General features: G+C 40.9%; 1 protein-coding gene across 5 annotated transcripts in view; it reads left to right on the top strand.

The window, feature by feature from the left end:
* The window catches only part of RASSF8 (Ras association domain family member 8), a 109,180-nt gene that overhangs the window by 63,753 nt on the left and 20,503 nt on the right, over window positions 1–24,924 (top strand). Inside the window, exon 3 of one of the 5 annotated variants that reach the window (XM_026866739.1) lies at window positions 21,593–21,683. The exons of the other annotated variants lie outside the window; for them this stretch is intronic. The gene's annotated coding sequence lies outside the window, so the exon portion shown is untranslated. The remainder of the gene's footprint in view (window positions 1–21,592; window positions 21,684–24,924) is intronic. 5 annotated transcript variants of the gene reach the window in all.

Here is a 24,924-nt window from a genome sequence, read left to right as displayed (position 1 = left end):
ATCTAGGATAGGATGCAGTCATTGGTCCTGGAGCTATTTACAATTGCATTTGAGAAATTCAGGAATTTTCAAATATCCTTGGAATGCTGACATTAATATGATTGTCTTGCTGCTAGGAGCCAGTGTGTTCCTGCACATAGTTCAGGTTTCATCTAGGGTTAAGCAACTATTTGGGTATCACCTGAAAATCTACCCCAAGGTTGGAGAATTACGAATGGCTGGGGGTGTGGAGTAGCATGGGCAAGTACCTAGAACAGTGGCCACCTCTGGTGTATTGGAACTTCACTCCCGAACAGCTGTAGAATCCAGAAGAACTAGTAAAATATTTGGAAAAAGTATGTTGTCACCTGGGTAATTCCAGAGAGCACAGCTCACTGCGACATGCTGGGGCCTAACCCACTGTTCAACACCCTCAAGAGGAAGAGAAGGGCTCTGGATCTGGTAGCACACAAAATCACAAAATCATCTAGGTTGGAATAGACCTTGAAGATCATCCAGTCCAACCATTAACCTCACACTGACCGTTCTCAACTACACCATATCCCTAAGTGCTATGTCGACCTGACTCTTAAACACCTCCAGGGATGGGGACTCCACCACCTACGTGGGCAACACATTCCAATGTCTAACAATCTCTTCTGGAAATAAATGCTTTCTAATATCCATTCTGAACTTTCCCTGGTGCAACTTGAGGCCATTACCTCTTGTCCTGTGGCTTATTATTTCATTAAAGATACTCATGCCCAGCTCTCTGCAATCTCCTTTTGAGTAGTTGTAGAGGGCAATGAGGTCTCCCCTCAGCCTCCTCTTCTCCAGACTAAACAATCCCAGTTCCCTCAGCTGCTCCTCATACGACATGTGTTCCAGACCCTTGACCAGCTTTGTAGCCCTTCTCTGGACATGTTCCAGTAACTCTATGTCCTTTTTGTAGTGAGGGGCCCAAAACTGAACACAGGAATCGAGGTGCGGCATCACCAGTGCCAAGTACAGGGGTAAGATCCCTGTCCCTGCTGGCTATGCTATTTCTGACACAAGCCAGGATGCCATTGGCCACCTTGGCCACCTGGGCACACTGCTGGCCAGCTGGCCAAACACCCCCAGGTCCCTCTCTGACTGGCAGCTCTCCAGCCACTCCTCCCCAAGCCTGTAGCACTGCTGGGGGTTGTGGCCCAAGTGCAGCCCCCGTCATTTGGCCTTACTGAAACTCCTACAGTTGGCCGTAGCCCATCGCTCCAGCCTCTCTGCAGGTCTCTGTCCAGGTCTCTCTGCAGAGCCTCCCTACCCTCGAGCAGATCAACACTCCCACCCAACTTGGTGTCGTCTGCAAACTGACTGAGGGTCTACTCGATCTCCTTGTCCATACCATCAATAAAGATGTTAAACAGGAGTGACCCCAAAACTGAGCCCTGGGGGACACCACTTGTGACTGGCTGTCAACTGGATTTAACTCCATTCACCACAACTCTTTGGGCCTGGCCATCCAGCCAGTTTTTTTACTCAGCAAAGCGTGTGCCCATCCAAGGCATGAGCAGCCTGTTTGGCCAGGAGAATGCTGTGGGAAGTGGTGTCAAAGGTCTTACTAAAGTCAAGGTAAAGAAAGTAACAAGTAAGCAAAGTAACAGAAACTGCAGCCACTACAACCCAGAGGACTGGCGTTGCAGCTGAACCAGAGAACCAATCCATGACAGTGTCATGGATACATTCATTATACTTTCATACACAAGAAAAAATACACAAGAAAATCCCCTCACAGTGTACAAGGTGACGATGAACCAGGCCCATCACAAGAACAGGAGGACGAGGCAGAGCCAGTGATAGTCACCTGATCCTTGTCCTTGAGTGAGTTGTGAAACATAAGAAAATATTTCAGCCACCATCCAAGTGAGCAACTTGTTACCTAGCTGCTCCAGTGCTGGGATAGCAGGGTTGGTAGCATGGAATTAGAGGGTAGGGAGGCCAGGCAGCTGGGATCCCTGTCTAGGGAAGGGGGCATCAATAAAGCCATTGGAAAGAAGACACAAAGTCTCAGTCTCTGGAGGCGACTCCCATCAAGTGTGAGGGAGAAGTATCCCTTCAAGGAAGATTTGTATGTCATGCAAGTAAGTGGACCACTATGTATAGAGGTATTCAATACATGAGGGAGCTAGCTGTGCAGGAGGTAGTTTACTATGACCCAGATAATGCACAGCTCCCACAGATCCCGATTAAGTCCGATGCACCCAGCCCATGTGGAGGAAGTTTGTATGGAGCACACCATCATCATATGCCAGTGCATTAGCAGTAATGGACTGGAAAGACAAAGAGAGACCAACAGTAGAGTAAATGGGTTGCATTAATCACACAATGGGCTCGAACAGGGAGCCCTAGCCATCCAGGAATACTGGAAGTGATCACAAATTGGACAGAAGGCAAAGATTTTGAAATGGTGCCAGAGGAAGAGGTGACACGTGCTGAAGAGGCCCCACCATATAATAAACTACTGGATAATGAGAAGTGATATGCCCTGTTTACTAATGGGTCCTGTCACATTGTGGAGAAACATCAAAGGTGGAAGGCAGCTATGTGGAGCCCCACACAACAGGTCACTGAAGCTGCTGAAAGAGAAGGTGAATTGAGTCAGCTCGCAGAGGTGGAAGGCATCCAGCTGGCCTTGAATATTGCTGAGTGAGAAAAGTGGCCAGTGCTCTGTCTCTATACTGACTCATGGATGGTGGAAAATGCGCTGTGGGGGTGGTTACAGCAGTGGAAACGGAGCAACTGGCAGCGAGAGTCAAACACATCTGGGCTGCTGAATTATGGCAAGATATTGCTGCTTGGGTAGAGAATCTGGTTATGAAAGTACATCATGTAGACACTCATGTACCCAAGAGTTGGGCCACTGAAGAACATCAGAACAACCAACAGCCAGATCAGGCTGCTAAGATTAAGGTGGCTCAAGCAGATCTGGACTGGCAACATAAGGGTGAACAATTTATGGCTCGCTGGGCCCATGACTCCTCAGGCTATCAGGGAAGAGATGCAACAAGAGATGGGCTTGTGACCTTAACCATGGCTGCTGTTGTAGAGGTAATCCATGAATGTGAGACATGTCCTACGATCAAGCAAGACAAACGGTTAAAGCCCCTTTGGTATGGAGGACAATGGTCAAAATGTAAATACGAGGAGGCCTGGCAGATTGATTATATCATGCTCCCACAAACTTGGCATGGCAAACACTAATTGCTTATAATGGTGGAAGCAGCCACTGGATGGGTGGTAACTTACACCGTGCCACTGCCTGGAACACTACTTTAAGCCTTGAGAAGAAAGTGTTGTGACAGCATGGCACGCCAAAAAGGATTGAGTCAGATCATGGGACACATTTCTGAAACAACCTGCTAGACCCTTGAGCCAAAGGACATGGCATTGAGTGGATATATCACATTCCCTACCATGCACCAATCTCTGGGAAAATTGAGCATTACAATGGGTTGCTAAAAACTACACTGAGAGCAATGGGTGGTGGAACTTTCAAACACTGGGAGGTGCATTTAGCAGAAGTCACCAGGATCTGTCAAGGAAGTTGGCCCTGCTCAGTCAAACCTCCTACATACCGTGGATGGGGATAAAGCCCCCATAGCGCACATTAAGTATATGCTGGAAATGACAGTCTGGGTTACTCCTGCATTGGGTAAAGGTCAACCCATGCATGGGATTAGTTTTGTGCGGGTACCTGGGTGCACTTGGTGGGTAATGCAGGAGGATGGAGAATTCTGATGTGTGCCTCAAGGGAACTTGATTTTAGGTGAAAACAGCCAGTTAATTGAACTGTGAAATAACCCTGTTATCGCAGTTGGTGGGCCACAACATCTTCCTGCCACATCCGAAGCCTCCTGTTCTACCGACCGAGCTAACTCCACCTCATTCCTCCAGCCTTGAAGACTGTCATGACAGATGGAACCCAAAGTTATGGACTAAACAAAATCAGTAGACATTTTGGAAGGATGGTCCATAGACTAAGGGAATGATATCTGTGAGACCCGGGAAAGGGGGGGTGATTCCTTAGAATGTATTTGGAACCTGAGCATGATGTCAGTGGTGTGGAATAAGGGTGAAGACTGTCCTGGTTTGGGCCAGGATACAGTTAACTTTCCTTGGGCTGAGAGGGAGCACAGCTGGAGGTGCAGGCCAGGATTGGTCATTGGAGTTTTCCATATCATGTGACGTCATGCTCAGTACATAGGCAGACATGTGCTCTCTCACAGCCTGGTTTTGGTTTCCTGGTTGGTGTGGCAGGATTTCTGGTGCAGTCGGGATCGCTGCTGGTGGTGGGCTGAGTAGTGGTCACCAGTCGGTGAACTACTGCTCTATTTTACCTGTGTGTAATTCCTACTGTTACTGTTGTTTTGTTAGTATTACTACATGCTTTTTTTTGTTCATTCTATGATTATTTTTTTTTTGTCCCTCCCCTATTTCACAGGGGGGAGGAGGGGGGAAGTAAACAACTGGCCACGTGGTGATTGGCTACCAGCTGAGTTCAAACAACAACAGAAAGAAAACAAAACACATAACGAAGGGTTCAGTCCCTTTTGTACAAACTAGTCTAACCTAGATGATTCTGTGATTAAGTAAACGACTGGCCACATGGTGATTGGCTACCAGCTGAGTTCAGACCATGACAGTTATTCATTGAAGTACTTCCAGTCTCACATTCTAGGCATGTTACGTATCTCTTTAATATAAATCAGTTAGTCATTTCTAAAGCAGACTTTTCCAGAGTATTAACTGCTGCCCACAACCAACAATGCATATTTTTGCTAAAGAATGTGATGATTTTGTGTGGTGGAGTAGTACTAGTGAAAACTGTTGTGTTTATTGAAACAGGATGCAGAAATTATAAAGACACTGGTCTCTTATTTTTCCCACGTGGTGTTTAGCCAGAGTGCATACATATATATACATACATATATATATATATATATATATATGTATGTATGTATGTATGTATGTTAACATGTAACTCCAGGAAACTGAGAATGTGGTGGTATTGAGCCAGGTTTTCTTCTACCAAGTTAAAATATTTAAGTATTTGTTGTGACTATTATTTGAGTAAATTCTGTTCAGTGAAGCAAGTCTGTGGCTAGAGTCCCAGTGACTAGAGTGTCACTCCTCTATTTGTCACTTTGAAATAAGCCATGTGAGTTATGCTCTTTGAATGATTGTATGACAACAGGAGGTATGTGCTGAAAATTTGCCAAGATGGTTCTTACCCATCCTCACATGGGGGGAGTTACTTACCTTCACTTGTTTTGAATAAACTACATTTTTTTCTTCATAAACATCACTAATCTGATTTGTTATTATGTGTTTTCAGTTTGTTGTTTATGTTGGGGCACAAGACAAAGACAAACTTGTAATATGTGGCTTAATAAAACACTTCTTCCAAGCTGAAATCATGGAGTCATAGTTGATTTTTTTTTGTACCAAAAAAACCATTTAAAAAGTTCACTTTTATACAGCATCAATCAGTAAATAAAATAACAAACAAAAAAGAACATTATACCCATATAGAAATCTGTCATTCCCACAGGATTTGGATAGTGTTTGCGGTCTGGTTCCCTCACCTCAGTGAGAATGCAGTGGAACTGGGAAGTACTTAGAAGAGCAAGGTAAGGATGATGAGAGATAGGAGCAATTAATCAAGCTGGGACTTTTCAGTCCAAAAGAAAGGCAGCTTAATGTAGGAGGGGAGCCTGCAAAGTCGTGAATGAGATCAAGACAAGCAGGACTTCATTCACTTGGGCAACACCAGTAGACATCAAATGAAGCTAATAGGAACTTAGTTCAGAAAAAAGAAAAGGAGGTTGTTCTTCCTACTACAGGAACTACATCTGTGGAACTTCTTGCTGTGAAGCTGTGGCGACTGAAGAGCAGAAGAGAAATCTAGTTGAGGCTAATAAATACAAGTCGCACCTATGACTACAGGAGCTGGGACCAGTTGGAAGCCAACAGAGCTTTCAAGAGTACTATAAACTATTCTTGCAGCCTTCTTCTTCTTCCCTAGGCGTTTGCTACTACTCCTTGTTCTTTTTATTTTTATGGGTTGGGAATTTTAATGTCCAGTATATTTCTTGTCTTCTAGCTTACTGAGGCAAGGTCTCAATCTTTTCAACAGCAGCATGAGTCAGAGTTTCAGGTCCTGCTTCATGTTCCTCCAAAGGGCCACTGCCCTTCTTGCTTCTGCAGTTTCTGCATGCAATTCTGTAAGACAGTTCTGTCTTGTGCTGAAACTTTGTAGTTGTGCAGTGTTTCCTTTTGAATGTCATAGTTGCAGTTGCAAAAGTGTTTGAGCTGTTCATTAGCAAAGGAAAGCCAGAATAAATCGTGTTTTATATTACCAGATGGTGAAGAATCTTAATCACCCTCAAGGGTGATGGATTTTCCTGTCAGGGACTTCAGAGATGTATTGTGCAAGGTCAGTATCAGTGATCTGCTCAGTGATGAATCCCTGTTGAAGACAGATGTACAGGGCTGAATGGACACTTGGTCTTGGCCCAGTATGCTTCTTACTGTCTTCAGGTGCTGTAGATTCTCTGAAATTGTCTTTACAACTTAGAAAAGCGGTAGTTCAGGACAAGGTTTTTTGTGAATAGTAGGTGGTCCAGGACGCCTATACTTCATGAAACTTTTTTCAGTGGATAAATTAGAATTTTGGTCATGTCTCTAGCTGATTTCAATAAAGGAGGGAGTTTTTTGAGAAACTTTTTGTTTCTTCCACAACTTAAACTTCAGGTATGAAAAATGGACAAAAATTTACCTGTTTTAGAATTACAGACTTACTGTTTCTTTGAAGTTCAGTGTAGGTCTCTTTCAATTGATTTAACTTGCACAAAGTCTTAAATAGGGTTGACAAAACCTTTGTTTTGGGGGACATTTCAGAGGCTTTCACCAGCAGCATACCACTTCATTTTTCTGAGTAATAATTTCTTACTGGATTAGGAGCCTTTGTAAATACTACTGTTTTCCTGAGCAGCCTCTTTCCTTCCATCTGCATGACGTGCAAAAGTTTTCTGACTGGTTATCCACTGAATGTGGTTTCCAAACACTGAAGGGGAGATACTACATTCTCTAGGAAATTTAATAAGCAACAAACCCAGATTTTGTTGGTGTTTGAGCATTGAGGCTTCATTTGTATTCTCTAGCTGTGAGTAACTGCTGGAGTGTTTTGAGGCCGATGTTGTGCATGGAAATATATGTCTGTATATTTCATGCACAAAAAATACATGACCCTCCTGAGCTGAGTTACTTCTGCTATTGGCTGGACTCAAAAACTTGATTGTGCACCCTTCCAGAACCATTTCATGAATCAGAAAATATCTCATTCATTGATCTCGCTGTGATTTCACCCTCCGCTCCTCCATTTTTGCTTCTGGTATCTACTGAATGGAATGAAGAAATGGGACAAGTTCCTGAGTGCTCTCTAAAAGACTCTCTGGTTCAGGGAGAGTTTTTCTCTGACAGGCCAGAAAGTTCTAGTTGAGGTGAAAAATAATCTCAAAAGAAACATGTTGCCTCTTGTATTGCTTTGCTTGCATGTTTCAACTTACTGTAAATACACCATTCTCATGCTGTCTCTGAGGCAGTACAGAAAAATACCTGAGATTTCTTTGACATGGTTGTTATCACTGGGATCCTTGAACTGTGCTGCATTCTTTGGATTACAATAAATGCTTTTCATGTCTTCTGTCTCTCCATTACTCATTCTGAAGTTGAACACTGCACAATGTGCCTCGTGTTTCCTTACTATCTGTGTTGCAGGTCTTTAATGACCTTGCACTTGTTCAGACTGGTGGGATAGCATAGCTGAAGTTGAAGATACCATATATGCATCTCTTTCTCTCCTTTTCCTCACTTGCTTGAATTTTTTATTACATGTAGCTTCATGCTTTCTCATTCTAAGCGTGATGTTTCTTCCTCTTCTTACTGTCCTATATAAATTTGTCCTTACATAAAACTCAGATCTTATATCCAGATCTAAATTATTTTTTTACATTTGTAGCACCTGTACTTCACAGTATCAACTAGGTTGGAAAGGACCATAGAGATCATCTAGTCCAACCGTTCACCTAACAATGACAGTTCCCAACTACACCATGTCCTTAAGCTCCAAATCGACCTGACTCTTAAACACCTCCAGGGATGGGGACTCCACCACCTCCCTGGGCAGCCCATTCCAGTCTGACAACCTGTTCTGTAAAGAATACTTCCTGACATCTAGTCTAAATCTTCCCTGGTGCAGTTTGAGGCCATTACCTCTTGTCCTGTCGCTTACTACTAGGCTAAAGAGACTCAGACCCAGCTCTCTGCAGCTTCCTTTCAGGTATCTGTAGAGGGTAATGAGGTCTCCCCTCTTCTCCAGAGGAAGCCTCCTCTTCTCCAGACTAAACAACCCCAGTTCCCTCAGCTGCTCCCCGTAGGACCTGTGCTCCAGACCCTGAACCAGCTTCATTGCCCTTCTCTGGACACGCTTGAGTCATTCAATGTCCTTTTTGTAGTGAGGGGCCCAAAACTGAACACAGGAATCGAGGTGCGGCATCACCAGTGCCAAGTACAGGGGTAAGACCCCTGTCCCTGCTGGCTATGCTATTTCTGACACAAGCCAGGATGCCATTGGCCACCTTGGCCACCTGGGCACACTGCTGGCCAGCTGGCCAAACACCCCCATGTCCCTCTCTGACTGGCAGCTCTCCAGCCACTCCTCCTCAAGCCTGTAGCGCTGCTGGGGGTTGTTGTGGCTTTAAATAAATGTTTACTTTTTGAATTTTAGTTATTCAGGAAACATACTTTGTAATTGATATCTTGAAGTGAGAAAGAAAAAATAACAGCTAAATAAAGACATTTAAAGTATCTTAATGGTCAAATCTGCAAAAATCTCATTTACAAATACCTTCAAGTTAATATTCAGAACATTCATCACTAAATATGAAGAGAAACATGTTTTACCACACACAGACTACAGGATTTCCTAAAATAAATCTCAATTGGGTTTGTTGAGAGTTTACTTCTCTCTCTCTTCACAGTTAAGTCTCTGGGAGATTCCCAGGGTTCAAGTCCCTGCTGCAGGAACACCTTAATTATGCAGGTGAAATGGGAGGTTGTCTGGAAAGATTTTTCTCAAAATCCTGTAGCCTGATGAATTAGCACAATTTCTTAGGGCATGGGAGACCTTACCTTTTTATGGATAAAGATGTCTTAAACCAGGATGTTGGCAAGGAACTGGTATATGAACTAGTGCACTTACGGTATTTCACTAAGTAAAACTATGTAATTTGAGCATAAGTATTCAATCTGAAGTCAGAACATAGTTTAGGAGGTTCATAACTTTATTTCACTTATGATTTGGAGAGAGGTTGCATTTTTAAAGATGTTTGTAGTCAGATCCTTGCTCTCAAGAGACATTATGTGTAGGGTTAATTTTCCTGTACTAATATGTACAAAGCAAGGCACATGTTCAAGCCTGTTTAGGCTTGGGGCTCTCTTGGTATTTGAGTGGAAAATATGATCTTGCAAACCGCGATAGTCTTCATAGATTATGCAATAAAGATAGGCAACGTGTGTTCTCTTACCACATCTAAGAACCTTACTTGCAAAGGACAAACTCCAACACTGTTACACTAATTTAGTATCATAAAATATATGACCAGTAGTTTGCTGTTATTAGTTGAAACAGAGATACCTTATTCTGGAACATGTTTGAACAATAGATAGTTAATTTTGTTGACAAACTTTTTCATGTAAAAAGAGTGACTAAAATATAGCTACCATATGTATGCCCACTCTTCTTTCCCATGCTGGAAAAAATTACTAGATGTTGTTTAGATGTTTTTAGAAATCTGTCTGTTCAGACAGGAAGATGGGTAATTAATGACACTGCTCAAACAGGGCTTTCAGTAAATGGGGAGAGGAGTAACTGTACAGTTATGTTTATTTGTGGATAGGTTTGGATTATTTTTCTCTGAAAATAACGCACTTTTCTATGTTTTTTAATTGGTTTAGAAATGTAAGACTCTAGAAACACTCTTGATTTCAAGAGGCTCAGACAGGGTCAGATAGCTATAATAGTACTTGAAGAGAAAATGCGATTAGTGCCCTTCCTGTACAAATTGTTCTGATGATTGACTCTGGTCAAATAATAATATCAACATCAGAAGACTTGCATTTGAAGTAGGTACACAGTCAGGAAGCTGAAATGTGGTGTTCTACTGAGGGTCCAGTAAGGATGAAGCTTATTTACCATCTTTAAGTATTTTCAAGTATAATCTAAAATGAAAGAAGCTTGCTGGAGTTTTTAATATAGAAGCAAAGGCTTTATTCAAGAAATTTTATGTAGCTATTAATATGGCTTTGGCCTTTCAGTGTAACTAGTGATAATAATGTTTTTTCAGGAAATCTTGGAAAAATGGGAGTTGTTCAGTTTTGGAGGTGTACAGTGGTGTGGCAGTGGCTCCTTTCCCAGCTAGCTGTAAACAACTCTGAGCATCATATATGGCCTGTGCGACTCCCTCCCTTCCACCCTACTGCAGCACTCTCCATCCCTTTCTTTGAAATAAAAGTCACAACATACAAGTGAATGCAAGAACCATGTGTTATTAAAATAGATCTTTTGTTGACTTAATTCTCTATTCACTCTCAGTAAACTTGTGTGATTTTCTTGACATTGGTATGTGAGCCATATTAAGGGTGAAGCAGAAAACTTAAATGTGAGTGCAGGCAATCCCTAAAAAAAAAATTGTGAGTAGCAGTAGTTTCCATCTCACAGCTCATGACCTGAGATAGGAGAAAATACAGATTTCTATAAATAACATATAAAACTTCCCATTTTCAATTTCATAGTGGATATATAAATCTTTACTGTACGTGTAGTTGATGCAAAGGCTATAGCTGAACTGAAGAGGACTTTATCAAGAAAATATAGGTGGTAATGCAGTTTTACAGTGCAATCTCAAATGCCTTTACTTTCCTGGGAAACGTGTTAAAAGTATGTACAGAAGTACTGTATGCATAGCATTGGTAAAATATGCTCTTGAGCTGCAGTAGACCCCTCTGCAGTGATATAAAAGGAGTATAAAGGCATGTGCATACGTTATAATAGCATAACTTTTTCCTAGGTTTACCAATAATACTCTATCTGCTAAGTCTGCACAGAAATTTAGGAATAATGAGATAAAGTGCTTGCTAGTCAAATGGATGTGATATCCACTCACCTGAAAGCTTGTAAGAATGTACAAGATGATGCATTTTTTTAAAAAAATTGAAGTAAAGTAGCAATAGTCCTTCCTAAAGAGTGTTTCTAAAATTGCTATCTGCCCTTCTGTATGAAACCAGAGAGGTAAACAGGAGGTTGAGCTGTGTATATGTCTTAATAAGCTTGGGCAAGTGGTTTTGATGCTGAATTCCCTAGTTTTCAACTAGGAGGATTTGAGTGCTGCCATGTTCTCTTAGCAGTTAGGCTTGATTTTTCATTCTGCTCACTATTTAACAAAACTTTTGTTTCTCTGTACTTTATCCTGCACTTCACACTAGCTGACATCTGACATTTGGCCTACTTGGATTGATTCTTCTATTAAGTGAGAGGAGTGCCTATTTGACGGTTTTAGATTATAAGGTCCACTGGCAGTAATTTATGCTGACCTGAATTTGAATTGAATTAATGTTTCCTATTTTTAATTAGCCTTTACACCGTGTTTTAGTGGTTTGCATTTTCTTCAGCTTTCTCTTGCTGCAGTGAGCAAACACCTGTGCATAATTAGTCATTATGACCTGCTGGCTGGTTTTGAATGTTACTTCAGGGGTCATGCAGGGGACCCCTGAGACACTGCATAGTGTGGGATTTGGAGGTTTTTTGACTGCCAATGCTGGCTAAATATTGAGACTGTAGATTGATCTCTGCAAGAAATTTCATGTAGTCTCTACAGAGGTATTGTCCTAGGCCAGTTTGAGGATATTGGGGCCTGAAGCTTAGTCTGCACCTTCACTGGTACAATTTTAGTCTCTCTCCTTATGTTCTTGCACTGAGCTGGCACTAATGTCACAGGATGTAAGTAGGTTAAGAAAGTTTTGTGCAGATCTCAAGCTCTCCATTGACAAACATTTATTTGTGCTGGACTATTTCAAGTTTTAGGGGGAATCTGTTGTCTTTCAGCAAGTGTGGAAATAATGTTCTGTTAGACTCCCTTCCATGTGAGAAAATGACTGTTTCTACCCCTGTTTGGGCCAAGGCAACATCCTTGGCACTCCTGTCTGACAGAAAACTAAAAGGTTAAAAGTAACTATAGATTAGATAACTAGGGTTGGTCTTCAAGGTGAAATCCTGTTTTGTAAAGTACTTTAAGGGCAATTTGACCTCTGAAAGTTTAACTGTTCTGACTGCTCCTTGGATGCTGAAATCAGAACTTAGTAACTGCTTCTGGTGCTGATTCATTTGAAGAGTCACTTTTACATGATCCACGACTTAAAAGTTGCTTTAGGTAAGCTAAACACTGACTGTTTATCTTCATATGTATGTGTTTGCATTAACCTGCTCTTATATGTTGACAGGCAATAAGAATCAGAGCAATTTAGGATGGAGAGAACTTCTGAGGCTGGACTAGATGATCCAGCACATGTCCAAAGCATGTCCTAAAATGAAACTGATAGTTTGCCTTGAAGTGTGCTTTCTTCAAAATTTGCTGGTTCCATGGTTTATTAAAATATTGAAAATCTGAAAGATTATGTGAATTATATTTTCGATTTATTGTTCAGTGTGATGGTTTGTCTGTCTTCAGGCACACCACTTCTTTCCTCCCTTGGATAAATGCTTTCAGAACACTGAATAGTTTTCTTTATAAAAGTTTAACTTTCTTTTTTTTCCTATTATTGAATGACTGATGCAGGAATATACATCTGGTCCTGGTTTTAGTCACTGTTGGACTTTTAGAATGTTTGAGATGGCTTTTGTGAATCACCTTCTGAAAGTTAATCTAATATTCTCCCAGTAGTACCAGTACTGGGGACCCTGATGCATGTGTTTTTTCTCTGTGCTTTGGGAAACCTACAGTGTGGGCTTCCTGAGTTCTCACCTTTGTTGCCAGGACTGTCTATGCATTTCTGTGAAAGGTTTTTGGTTTGTTTTTTAATCTGAACTCTGTAAGCAATGTTAAGAGCTAAAAATTGTTCCATACAGTAAGAATATCTTTCCTAGATTTGTAGAGTTAAAATTCCTCTTGCTTTTTCTGCAATCTCATGTACGCTGGGGTGTTTTTTCAGCTTCATGACAAGAAGAATGGTGCCATCTAACATAATATTGAAAGTAATAGATGGGGTTCAAGGCCCTTCAAGCAAAAGAAAGTCACAGAACCCTGGTCTCCCACTTAATGGGTAAATGCTCTGAGCTACTACATACAGTCTTCTCCTTGTTTCTGGGTCTAGTATTCAAATCCAAAGGAAAGAATTAGGTACTAAGTAAAGGACTTTGAGCTGTGAATGTTTCCCATCCTCACCCAGCCCGACTGAAGAGCCTGAACATGAGAGAGGTGTGTTTGCAGGTGCATCTGTTGCTGGGGCAATTTGGGCACACAAGTGGCTGTCCCCGAATATTACCTTTGTCCTTTTGCTGCACTGACTAGTGAGCTCTGGTGCTGCAGGTTTGGCCAAGTCCATTCCTGGAGCCCAGGAAGAATGTAGCAATGTCCGGTATGCCTGTAGGGGAGTCTTCCTCTTAGTCTGTCTTTACCAGAGAATGTAACCCTGCAGAGTTGCTTCCAGTCAGTATCATTCATTGGTGTCTTAAATACTGCTTTCTAAAGCTTTCTTGTCCATTCTGGAAGCTGAGGTAGTATCACTTGCAGTTTAGTGTCAGACCTGAAACCATACTGCTCAGATACCTGTTCTGACACTACTGTTCTAAATGTTACTCCTCAGAATGCTTGTGCAGCAGCGTGTTCTGATGCAGAAGTGAGAACTCAGACCCCAATTTGCTTTTGCATTTCTGCAAGTGTAATGCCTGGGGGGTGATGGCATGTGGAAGAAAGCATTAAGACTCATTGTTGGTTCCAGAATCTTCTTTGTGTATTGGACTTTGTTAGAATGCAATCATTTTGAGGAAGGATGGTGACACTAGAGGCTGCTTCTATAGCTAAAATAAGAAGAAAGCAGGAGGAGGAAGATTCTTTAGGTGACAAAATTGCCAAAGGTTTCCTTGCAAAACTTGGAAGTTCACTCCTCTAAAATAATTAACACAAAGATTGTTTGCCCTTAGGATGAAAATATGCAAAACTTAAGAAAAAAAAACCTGGACGATGGTGATCTTAGCAAATGAGATAAATGGGGTACATCTGGTTTAGGCCGCTCCCTTTGAGGTGCTTGAAGTTGCAGAGCATGAGGCCTCATCACTTTCTGGAAATTAAAGCCCCTTGAACATATGAAACAGAAACTATGTGAAATCTTAAATTAGTTGCTATTGAAACTATAGGCATTTATTGTCACCTCTTCAATAACACAGATGTCCCAGGGACTTGCACAGTTCTATTTTCACAGTTCTATTTTTTTGTTTGTGTGGTTTTTGGGTTTTGGGGTTTTTTTAAGCTGGCCTACATTATATGCATATAATGTAAAACTATATTGTATATCAAGTGTTCTTGGTTTTCCATGCACAATGTTAAACCACAGAATGCTGAACTGGTCCCCAGAATTGCTAATGCCCAATACCTTCTTTAGAGGAATGGATACCTTCTTTTTGATAAAGATGCTTAGAAGCACATGGTCAAATTGGACACTGATGTTTAATGTGGCTTTTCAAGTTGCTCATTTGAAAAAAGAAGACTTTAATTATCTTTTCTAATATATTATACTTCTTTAATTGTTTTTTTTAATTTAAGTGTCATGATTTGGATGTCTGAACTCATTAATGTTTTGTATTTTGGATAATTTTAGGTCTTCATGTGCTCACTAGCTTACAATTAACAGAAACTTTATGTGGGTACTTACCCTTGAATTCTTTCCAGGATTTAGATTGTTTGCTAGGTAATTGTGCTTAATAAGCCATTCTAGCCTCCTAATTTTACCTGGTATTGTACGCTTCCATAGCTGCATATCAATAAAGATTAGAAATCCCAGCAGCACTTCTCATTTAAAAGAAAACTGGCCAGACTCTTTTTGTTAAAATCTGTTGCAAAATCCTAATCCTTCATCCTATCTATTAACACATTCACTGCTGTTAATGGCTAATAGCTCTCCAGACTACACAGCGTGTCCTCTGTGTTCCTCTGAGGAGAAAGAGTCCACAGAAATGGACAAAATTTTTTTAAGTTTGGTAAGAAAGAGCAGTGGAAACTAAAAATGTCCTAACTGGATTTCTGATCTTTTTTTTTCCCGTTTCAAGAAAGAAATGTAAGCTGGACTTGTACTTCATAAGCAGTATGATGGTAACCTAGAGCGTACATGAGCACCTCAGCTCTTCACATAGCACTACTGAGCAGCTGAGAGGCTGTTTTGTTTAACTTGGACTGTACGTTCTTCAGTACCAGTGCCTGGCATCCCAGGCATCTCATAATTAAGTTTAGAGACATATGGTGAAGATCTATCACGATAGGAGGAATGATGTTAAAATTCATCCTGGAGGGACAAGTGTACTCCCAAAAGGCTCTAGTAAGTCGCCAATCTTCTGGATGCTTTCCAGGAGCTCTTCAAGCAGATCACTGTCTTGGCCTCCCCAAAAGTAGAGCTCCTGAAAAGAAGATACACCTTGCCTAAGGTGTGTAGGGCATGTGGAGGTGAGTAGATTGATTTCTCATGAAAAGTGGTAGGGTCACAACATGCAACCTGTTGATCCGTTGTGTTTTGGCATGCACTGTGCAGAAGTGGGTTAAGGGAGAATTTGAAGGAGGATAATGAGGATATTTATCCAGTAACTTGGTGGAGTTTCTCTTCTATGCACATGTCTGAGGTGATTTTTGCAAATGAACCATAAAGCAGTACAGTTCACTTGGAAAAATGTATGAGAAATAAGAAGGGTAGAGATGAGTGTGGAAGGACTTTTGAATGAAAATAAGTAGATTGCATATAATGTGTTAGAGAAGAGGAGGACTGCTTCATGCTCTCTGCTTTTGGCAAGTCTGCTGACTCCAGAAAACTGTCCTGACATCATTGTTCTGGGCTGATGGACAAGATGGGATCGCTGAGGGTGCGTTGAGGAGGAAGACATAGTCATTAAGACTTGAGATGAACGCCTGTAACTGCATGGCCAGTAACAAAAGGCTGTGTATTTCAGAAGGTCCAAAATGTAGATGATGTCTGAAAATATGGGAAGGTAAGTGAAAAGTGGTGCTGGCTTATGAGTTGTTGCAGAAGAGAAAGAAGGTAGGAAGAGGAAAACGAAAACTTCTTTATTCTTGCTGTATTGAATTTGACCTAAAATCCATTTTTCATTGGTATTGCAAACTGTGACTTTTGTGTAATGCCTGCCAATTTTGGGGCATAGAATCCTTTTTTTCCTGAAGAGTTCTTTGTCATTCAGTGAATGCCGTATGTGGTCTTTGTAAGACTGTTTTCCAAGGGGAAGTGTGTTTATGGTGATGTTTCTCATCTCTATGCTTCTTGCCTCTCCCAGTGGGTTTTGAACACCGTAGGTGAGTTTTAGCCAAACTTAAAGAGAACTAGTGGTTTAGAAAGTATGAAGTTTATAACAGTTGCCCTAAAATTATTGGCTGAATAGAGGTGCCCAAGTATACTCACCTCCTGAAGTAGTATTGCAGTTCCACATCCGTTTTTGAGACAGTGTGGCCAGTTGGTAAAAGCAGTGTGGAATTATCTTGGAGCTGGCTGTAGCATTGCCACAGCATTGAAAGCAGAAGTATGGGAATTAAGTAATGCAGACAGAGTATTTTAGCCCATAAACTATTGTTGTGTATTACAATTACCTCAGATTTTGCTTTAATAAATAAAATTATGCAAGCGCACAACTGTCTAGAGAGGGGAAATACTTAAGTAATCCAGCTGAGTCCTATAAATAGAGAACAGAAGAAGGAAAGAAGTTCTTTTCTGCTTGGGGAAATATGAAAGTAAGCATAGCCAAGTGTAAATTTTAGAAAGGGATGGGTTTGCCCACTCCATTCTCTTACTTGCCTTAACTGTTTAAAGATTCCTTGTAGGAATATGTTCTGTTCTGTCTTGCAGACTTTTCTAGGTTGCCAGGAGAGTGACTTGAAATTTCTTAGATAATGTTTAATGAATAATGTAGCCACTCTCTGAATAAAGCTTTAAGATTTTAATTTTTTAAAACAGTTATGTTAAGTTGAAAGTGCCTCACCTTATTTCTGTTTCAGGAATTGCATTTAATTATCGTGAGAGTTCTTTTCAGTACTCATGTAGTACCATGGCTTTAAAACATATTCTTAGTTGACTTTGGAAACTTCAGCTAATTCAAATTTAAATAGATACTTCAGTTATAAATTTTTTTTTTATTTCCTCCATCTTTCAGTGCAAACATGGAAGTGGTGAAAATGCTCATTTGCTTGCAACTTTCCCAAAAATATAGTGGAAGAGAGTGTCGTGTTTTGGTCTGTATCTTGTAACATGGGAAGTATAGTAAGGTTTTTAAATGTTTTTCTGAGCTTTACAAAGTTTGCTCTCAGTTCACATTTGGAGTCCAAGGAACACCTCACTTTGACAGCTGTGACTCAAAGTGGCTGTAATCAAATGTCAAAGCAAATATTGCACATGGGCTTGACTGAAGTGTAAAGAACAAATTTAGCCTTACAAAACCAAGAGTTAAACCAGTTCTTGCCAAAACAGAGCAGATTACCTCATTGCTGTTAGTGTAAATATTTGCAATTGTACACAACTGTCTTCAATCCCTCAACTGTCTCTTAAGTGTTTGCAGACAGACTATAAGGGGAGAGGGAAATGTTGAATGGGTGGGACCATGTCTTCCCTGAAACCAGCTGAGAGAATGACCTGTCCTCTTCCCTTTGAAGCTAGGGCATCTAGAGGTATAAGGCAACTTTGAAGTAAGCTGTGTGTATTGTAGCTTCCATATAAATATTTCTCCTACAGTATAATAGCTTGCTTATTCCTCTGCTCTTTGTGTTTTCACTCCCACACTGTATTTAGACCATAGTAGAGATGTATAAATGTGACTTCCACTTAATGTTGCTGTTACAAATAAAGCTGTGATTGGTATTTTCTTAAATGTGCTATATGTTTGATACTAATGAAGAACAAATACTTACAGGGCTTTGGAAGACATTACAGTGTATTAAATGTATGCCTGTGACTTGAGATGATGAATCATGAGATGTTTATTTAACGCATATGATTTTTGAGCTGTTTGTCACAGAATTTATATGCAGTACAGTCTCCTTTGCTAACATATCTGGAAAAGGATATTAATCTGCCACAGAATAAAATGCATCCCAGATGCTGTTTTAGCCGTTGCTGTGTTGCTACCAACTAACCGATCATTCCTAGAGCAGTGGCGAGCAGTGAGGCTTTCTAGGATGGGTCCATTCAGACTTGCCTCTCTAGTAGGATTGCAGTGTTTCATACTGATAATTTTGTTTGTTAGTAGCTGGAATACATTGAGGAAAAGGAGTTCTTTGTGTAAAATTACCTGCAGATGATACTTCACTCCTAATCCTGAAACTTATTCAAGGTTGAGATTTAGTGATTAAGCCTGCTTCAACCAGATTCAAGCTTGTGCCAAAATAAGAGTTGAAAGTAAGCACTGCATTGGTTATTGTTTTGATTTGCTGGGACATACCCTAGTTACAATGCTCTTAACTCAGGTTGTAAAGTTCTGCTTTGAAATTGTCTGACTGAAATCTAGTTAGTAGACGCAAAGATCCTTTTCTATGACTTGAATACTGTTCTCAATCTCCAAAATGCCCTTGTGGTTTTGTATGTCAAGTCTGTGTGGAGTTCAGATGCTTTTTATATCTAATCCTAGGGAAAGGAGAGTATTATTTCAGAGTTGTTGTTCCTGTTGAGTTAATTCAAGTGTGAGAGTGTGAAACTTAACTGTTAAAAATGCAAGGTTATGTTCCTAACAGGGACCAAATAAAAAGAAACTTTAATAAGCCATCTGTTTCACTAGGTCACCTGCTGGTTTATTTTCTTTCAAACATTTTGTGGTGATTTGAAAATGTTATGGAACACAGTTGGGTCAACCAATGTGGCTTCAAAATTGTGAGTCAAGATACAAGGTGTTACAGACTGTAATAGGTTTTGAAAGCATTAGCACTTTGGTCATCAACATGTATTTGTTTTAGCAGGTTTTAACTTTTCTATGAAGACATGTGAATTTTAGACACAGCCTGTGATCATGCAGCTTTCTAGCTACCTCATATTCTGTACTGCAGCTCCCAAGCTGGTGAATTCTGTTTTGTGCTGCAGTTAATCATTGCTAAATGGTATCTTGGGTTTCCTCAGTTTGTTACTTAGAATCATGAGCCAGCTTAATGAAGTGAGCTGATGCACTTAGCCCTGTTAATGAATTTAGGGATGATCTTGGTATACTGCTGTGGCCTTCAGCTTGTTAAAGGTCACCAGGGACAGCAAAGACTTGGATTCAGGGTCCATCTCTTTTGTTGACTAGAGAAGAAAAAAAAGGCAGGGAGGAGGGGAAGAGTCAAGCTGTGCTGAGGCCTTTGAGATAGTCACTTGTTTCAGTGTGTCTGAAAAGGAAACAAATTACACATTGGACAAAGATGGCTTAGAACAGCAGACAGTGAAAAATCAAAAGATGCAAGGGTTGAGATTAAAATATTGTGAGGGAAGCAGATGCCCTGAAGACAAACACACTCCCTGAAATCACAACATCAGACTGAGAATTAAAATACTGAAGATAAAATAATAATTTTCAAGGTGGAAGAATTATTTCAACTAATAACTCATTTGATAGTTGCCATTAATAAAATTTAGCTTTAAAAGAGATGACCAAATGTCTGGATGAATTCTTTATCTCCTCCTATCACTTCCCTACCCCCAAAAGAAAGCAAGTTAATAATTCTTTCTAGCCAGTTCTCACCAATATAAAGAGAAGAGAGCCTTCCAATTTGATTGTGCTGTGAAGATTGTAGTTCAAGGAGAGGTGGGCAATGTTCTGTAATTAGGGAAGATACCTATTGTAGCATCCCCTGCTTCAAAACAATGTTTCTTTCCCTCAAATCAACCAGCAGCTCTTGGACTAGACTTGTTCTTGGATGCAAGTCAACAAGTAATTTGTCTGGGAGACTGAGACTTCTGGGGAATTGTAGGTTATATCTGGAGGCAAGATTTCTAGAAGCCATTGTTGCTAGAAACAACTGCTTGTAGTTCAGAGTTTATACAAACTTGCATATTGGCATTGTCCTCTCACAGGTAATATGAGTATATATAGTTTGTATGTGTCTTGGATATCACTTGTGGCATCTGGATTTTGGCCTTTTTCACACAGATGTGTTAGACCATCTTTTGGCCAGTCTCATGTGAAGAAAATTCCTTGGTGCTTAAACTGTCTCCTAAACTCGTTCTCAACACTATCATCGTTATGGTTGTGGGACTTCTGGTTTGTTTGTTCTAAGCAGTGCTTATTATCTTGAGCTCTCTTCTGGAGTAGCAAAAGAATAACATTGGACAAAAGGAAATCACTTAATCCCACAAAAAAATATCGTATGCTACCTCTGTATAAACACTTTATTTGCAAATAAAGTAGTACACTGATTTCAGAACCACAACCTGTTCCTTTCCAGTAAAATTTTGTGTGCAGAAGATTTTTGTGTGGTATTTTGACCTCGGCCTGTCGTGAAAGATTTTTGCCCATTCATTGATGGGAAGCAGCATATATTATAGGATATTTCTCCTTCATCAATCCAAGGGAGGAGGCGTTTTGGTAAATACTAGTTAGCTTGTTTCCAGTAGCCAATTCTGTATTTGCAGTCGTCTTTGTCAGGAAAAAGTTACTTTGTTCTATACCAGGATTCTACCTGGTATATATACCACTATATACCTGTATATATATACCACTATACCAGGTAGGGAGGATCTGCCACCTGCCTCCCTGTTATGGAGGGTACTGTCACGCTCTTCTGGATGGTTTATAAACTCTTTCCAAGTAACTCAGGTGGCTTAGTTGTACTTTTATTTTTTCTTTTTCAATCAAGCCTTGCTTGCACTAACTGTTGGTATTAACAGCTTCTGACCTGGGTAGAACAAGCTGACTCTGTCCAGAGCCCTATCTGGTGTCATAATAGGGAAAGGCAATGAGCACAGCTTGGCCATAGAGCATTAAGATAGCTAATTTGAAGGAATATATGCTCACTTTTAAGTATACTAAGCAGTGTGATGGTTATTTGTTGGGGGAACAGAAAGTTACTGAAGTGGTTGGTCAAAATTCTGCAGTTGGCTTCAGCTGCAGCAGGATTTTAGCCCTGATTTGAGGCGCAGGCTGCTTTCAGGTGATTTGAATCTTCTAAAGGTTAGAAACAAGGTGAAATCAACATCTTAATTTTAGCTCTCAGAGTTTCTCATTACTTTATATGTCAAGGATATATAGGTTTTGTGAACATCTGCTTGAAATATCTCTTTTTCTTAAATACAGGAAAATCCCTTTGCACTGTCAGCTCTGCCTGTCTTCTGTGAAAACAGCCTTTTTGTAATCTAGCTGTGAAGAGATAGTGGAATAGCAGCATGTATATGCGTATGTATATGCTGGATTTTTCTTTACACTTAAAAACTGAACAACTATCTGAAAGAGTAAGATATCATTGGCCAACCAGACGAAAGTAGAATTTACAGAAAATCTGCTTAAAGTATGGTAAACAACTTAATTGAGCAGGCTTTCAGGCAAAGTAGTGGAGAACAAAAAGCACATGGGAGAGAGGGAGGGGGAGGAAGTAGCTGAGGGATGTCAGATTTCCAATACTTGGTTCCAATCAGAAATACCTGTTGTTGTGGAACTGATCACTGAAAAACTGTGGGGAAAGCTGTGATCGGAGACATGCTTTGGCTTGTGTGCATCTGCTCAGTAAATTAGCTTTGCATTCCTATTCCCAGTTATTGCTAATAAAAGTTATGCATAAGGTGAACTGGTTTTGAATTTATGGGATTCCCCCCCCCCCAACCCTTTCTATTGTCCTCAGAGAAATTTGTACAGTATTGGAGGTAAGGGTTATTTTGCCTTCTCTATTGGAGAAGCACAGTGTTCATCTGGACATAAACTCCAGGTTGAAAAATGTATTTGGGGCTGTCAGAATAGCCCACAGTGGGAAGGCAAGGAAGCTGTTAAGCAAGGAAGCTGTTAATGGTATGTAACTGTCAGCAAATAAAGAGCCAAATACATGTGAAGGAAAACCAAATGCTAATAAAAAGGTGTTATAGAGTTAGAATTGGGAAGCAGAGATAGACATATGGCTGAAAGGTTTTCTGGTTTTCAGATCTCTGCAAACTTCTACTTGCAAAATCATAGAAATCAAACCAATCAGATTGATTTTTATTTTTTTTTTTTAATTTATAGATTAGCTTTGCTTAGAAACTTTAAGGAGACACCATGATTTTGGCACATAGATCTTACATTTTGGATGTCTGTGCATGTTCTGGTTTTAGTGATGGGCCTCTGAAAGAATCATATTAGTGCTTGTGGGACAGGCAGTCCTTTAATTCAGACCTGCATATTGGTTTGATAGAAGTACATACTGCAGGCTGTGTTTATTCGTTTGCTATCGCTATTTAGTCTATTAAAACTATTTGTCCTGTAAGAAATGAGTGGGACTATTTCCCCCGAGCTTGAACTGTTTCAAAGACGCTTTGTTCAGATCATTTGCTGCTTTGGTGAACGTTCTTTTTAAAATTGGAGGTGTCAGCAAGTATTTAATTATTAAATGGTCCGTCTCTTTAGTCTTTTCCTACTGTCCATCTTAAAAAAACCCAACACAAATAGATGACCAAAACTGATCTGCACTGAATGCAAGATTGCTGACTGGGGGTTAAAAATGCACTTGCTGGCTTGCTGAATTAAGATAATACTTTGGATGTTGACAGACAGAAAAACAGTTAGAGCTATCAGATGCTTTGCTGACGGGTGGATTGTCACACAGAGAGATGGCTTGTTTTGTGCCAGTAAATCTGAACTGTTCAACTCTCAGCAAGATATTAAGTTAATTAATTAAGTTCCTTACGGCTGGGCTTGGAATGTGAGGTCTGTTTATTTGTGAAGACAGCTAGTTCAGAAATAAACAGCAGAGGTCACCGATGGGGCCTCTTAGGTGTTTTCTCAGTCGCTGTTACATTACAGGCTAGTAGAAGACTTTCTGCTGTTAAGTTTATTGATACATTAAAATCGTTTTACCTGAGTGAAGTGTTTCTGTATTTGAGTACTGTTAATACTTGTGCGGATACTGGTTTTCTTTGAAGTATCACAGAATCATCTAGGTTGGAAAGGACCCTGGAGATCATCTAGTCCAACCATTCGCCTAGCACAGTTCCCACCCACAGCATATCCTTAAGCTCAAAATCAACCTACTCTTGAACACCTCCAGGGATAGGGATTCCACCACCTCCCTGGGCAGCCCATTCCAACACCTAACAACCCGTTCTGTAAAGAAATACTTCCTAATATCTATTCTGAACTTTCCCTGGCGCAACTTGAGGCCATTACCTCTTGTCCTGTCGCTTTCTACTAGGCTAAAGAGGCTCAAACCCAGCTCTCTGCAGGTTCCTTTCAGGTAGCTGTAGAGGGCGATGAGGTCTCCCCTCAGCCTCCTCTTCTCCAGACTAAACAATCCCAGTTCCCTCAGCCACTCCTCATAGGACATTTGTTCCAGACCCTTGACCAGCTTTGTAGCCCTTCTCTGGACATGTTCCAGTAACTCTATGTCCTTTTTGTAGTGAGGGGCCCAAAACTGAACACAGGAATCAAGGTGTGGCCTCACCAGTGCCAAGTACAGGGGCAAGACCCTGTCCCTGCTGGCTACACTAATCCTGATACAAGCCAGGATGCCATTGGCCTTCTTGGCCACCTGGGCACACTGCTGGCTCCTGTTCAGCTGGCTGTCAGTCAACACCCCCAGGTCCCTCTCTGACTGGCAGCTCTCCAGCCACTCCTCCCCAAGCCTGTAGCGCTGCTGGGGGTTGTTGTGGCCCAAGGGCAGCCCCCGGCATTTGGCCTTATTGAAACTCCTCCAGTTGGCCTCAGCCCATGGCTCCAGCCTGCCCAGGTCTCTCTGCAGAGCCTCCCTACCCTCGAGCAGATCAACACTCCCACCCAACTTGGTGTCGTCTGCAAACTGACTGAGGGTGCACTTGATCTCCTCATCGAGACCATCAATAAAGATGTTAAACAGGAGTGGCCCAAAACTGAGTCCTGGGGGACACCACTCGTGACCGGCCACCAGCTGGATTTAACTCCTTTTACCACAACTCTCTGGGCCCGGTTGTCCGGCCAGTTTTTTACCCAGCGAAGTGTACAATTGTCCAAACCTCAAACAGTCATTTTTGCCAGGAGAATGCTGTGGGAAATGGTGTCAAAAGCTTTGCTAAAGTCAAGTTAAATTACATCCACAGCCTTTCCCTCATCCAGTAAGCAGGTTGCTCTGTTATAGGAGGAGATCAGGTTTGTCAAGCAGGACCTGCTTTTCATAAACCCGTGCTGACTGGGCCTGAGCATCTGGTTGTCCCTCGTGTTCCGTGATGGTGTTTAGGATGAGCTGCTCCATCAGCTTCCTGAGCACCGAAGTCAAGGTGACAGGCCTGTAATTTCCTGGATCTAACTTTATGTGGGAAAATGTTTGTTAAAACTCTTTGACCTCTTTGGGTTTTCAGGTGCTTACTTATGCCTTACTATTTCTGTATACACTGGTATTCTTAAAATCTGTCACTTTTTGGGTGATTAATTATACAAGCATATTTGAAATCTGGTTTTACTTATGCATTTGG

Source organism: Athene cunicularia (assembly GCF_003259725.1).
Source record: "Athene cunicularia isolate RWA chromosome 1 unlocalized genomic scaffold, athCun1 chr1_part2, whole genome shotgun sequence".
NCBI lineage: Eukaryota > Metazoa > Chordata > Aves > Strigiformes > Strigidae > Athene > Athene cunicularia.
Note: the sequence above shows the minus strand (reverse complement) of the source record. Positions and strands in the feature narration are given on the sequence as shown.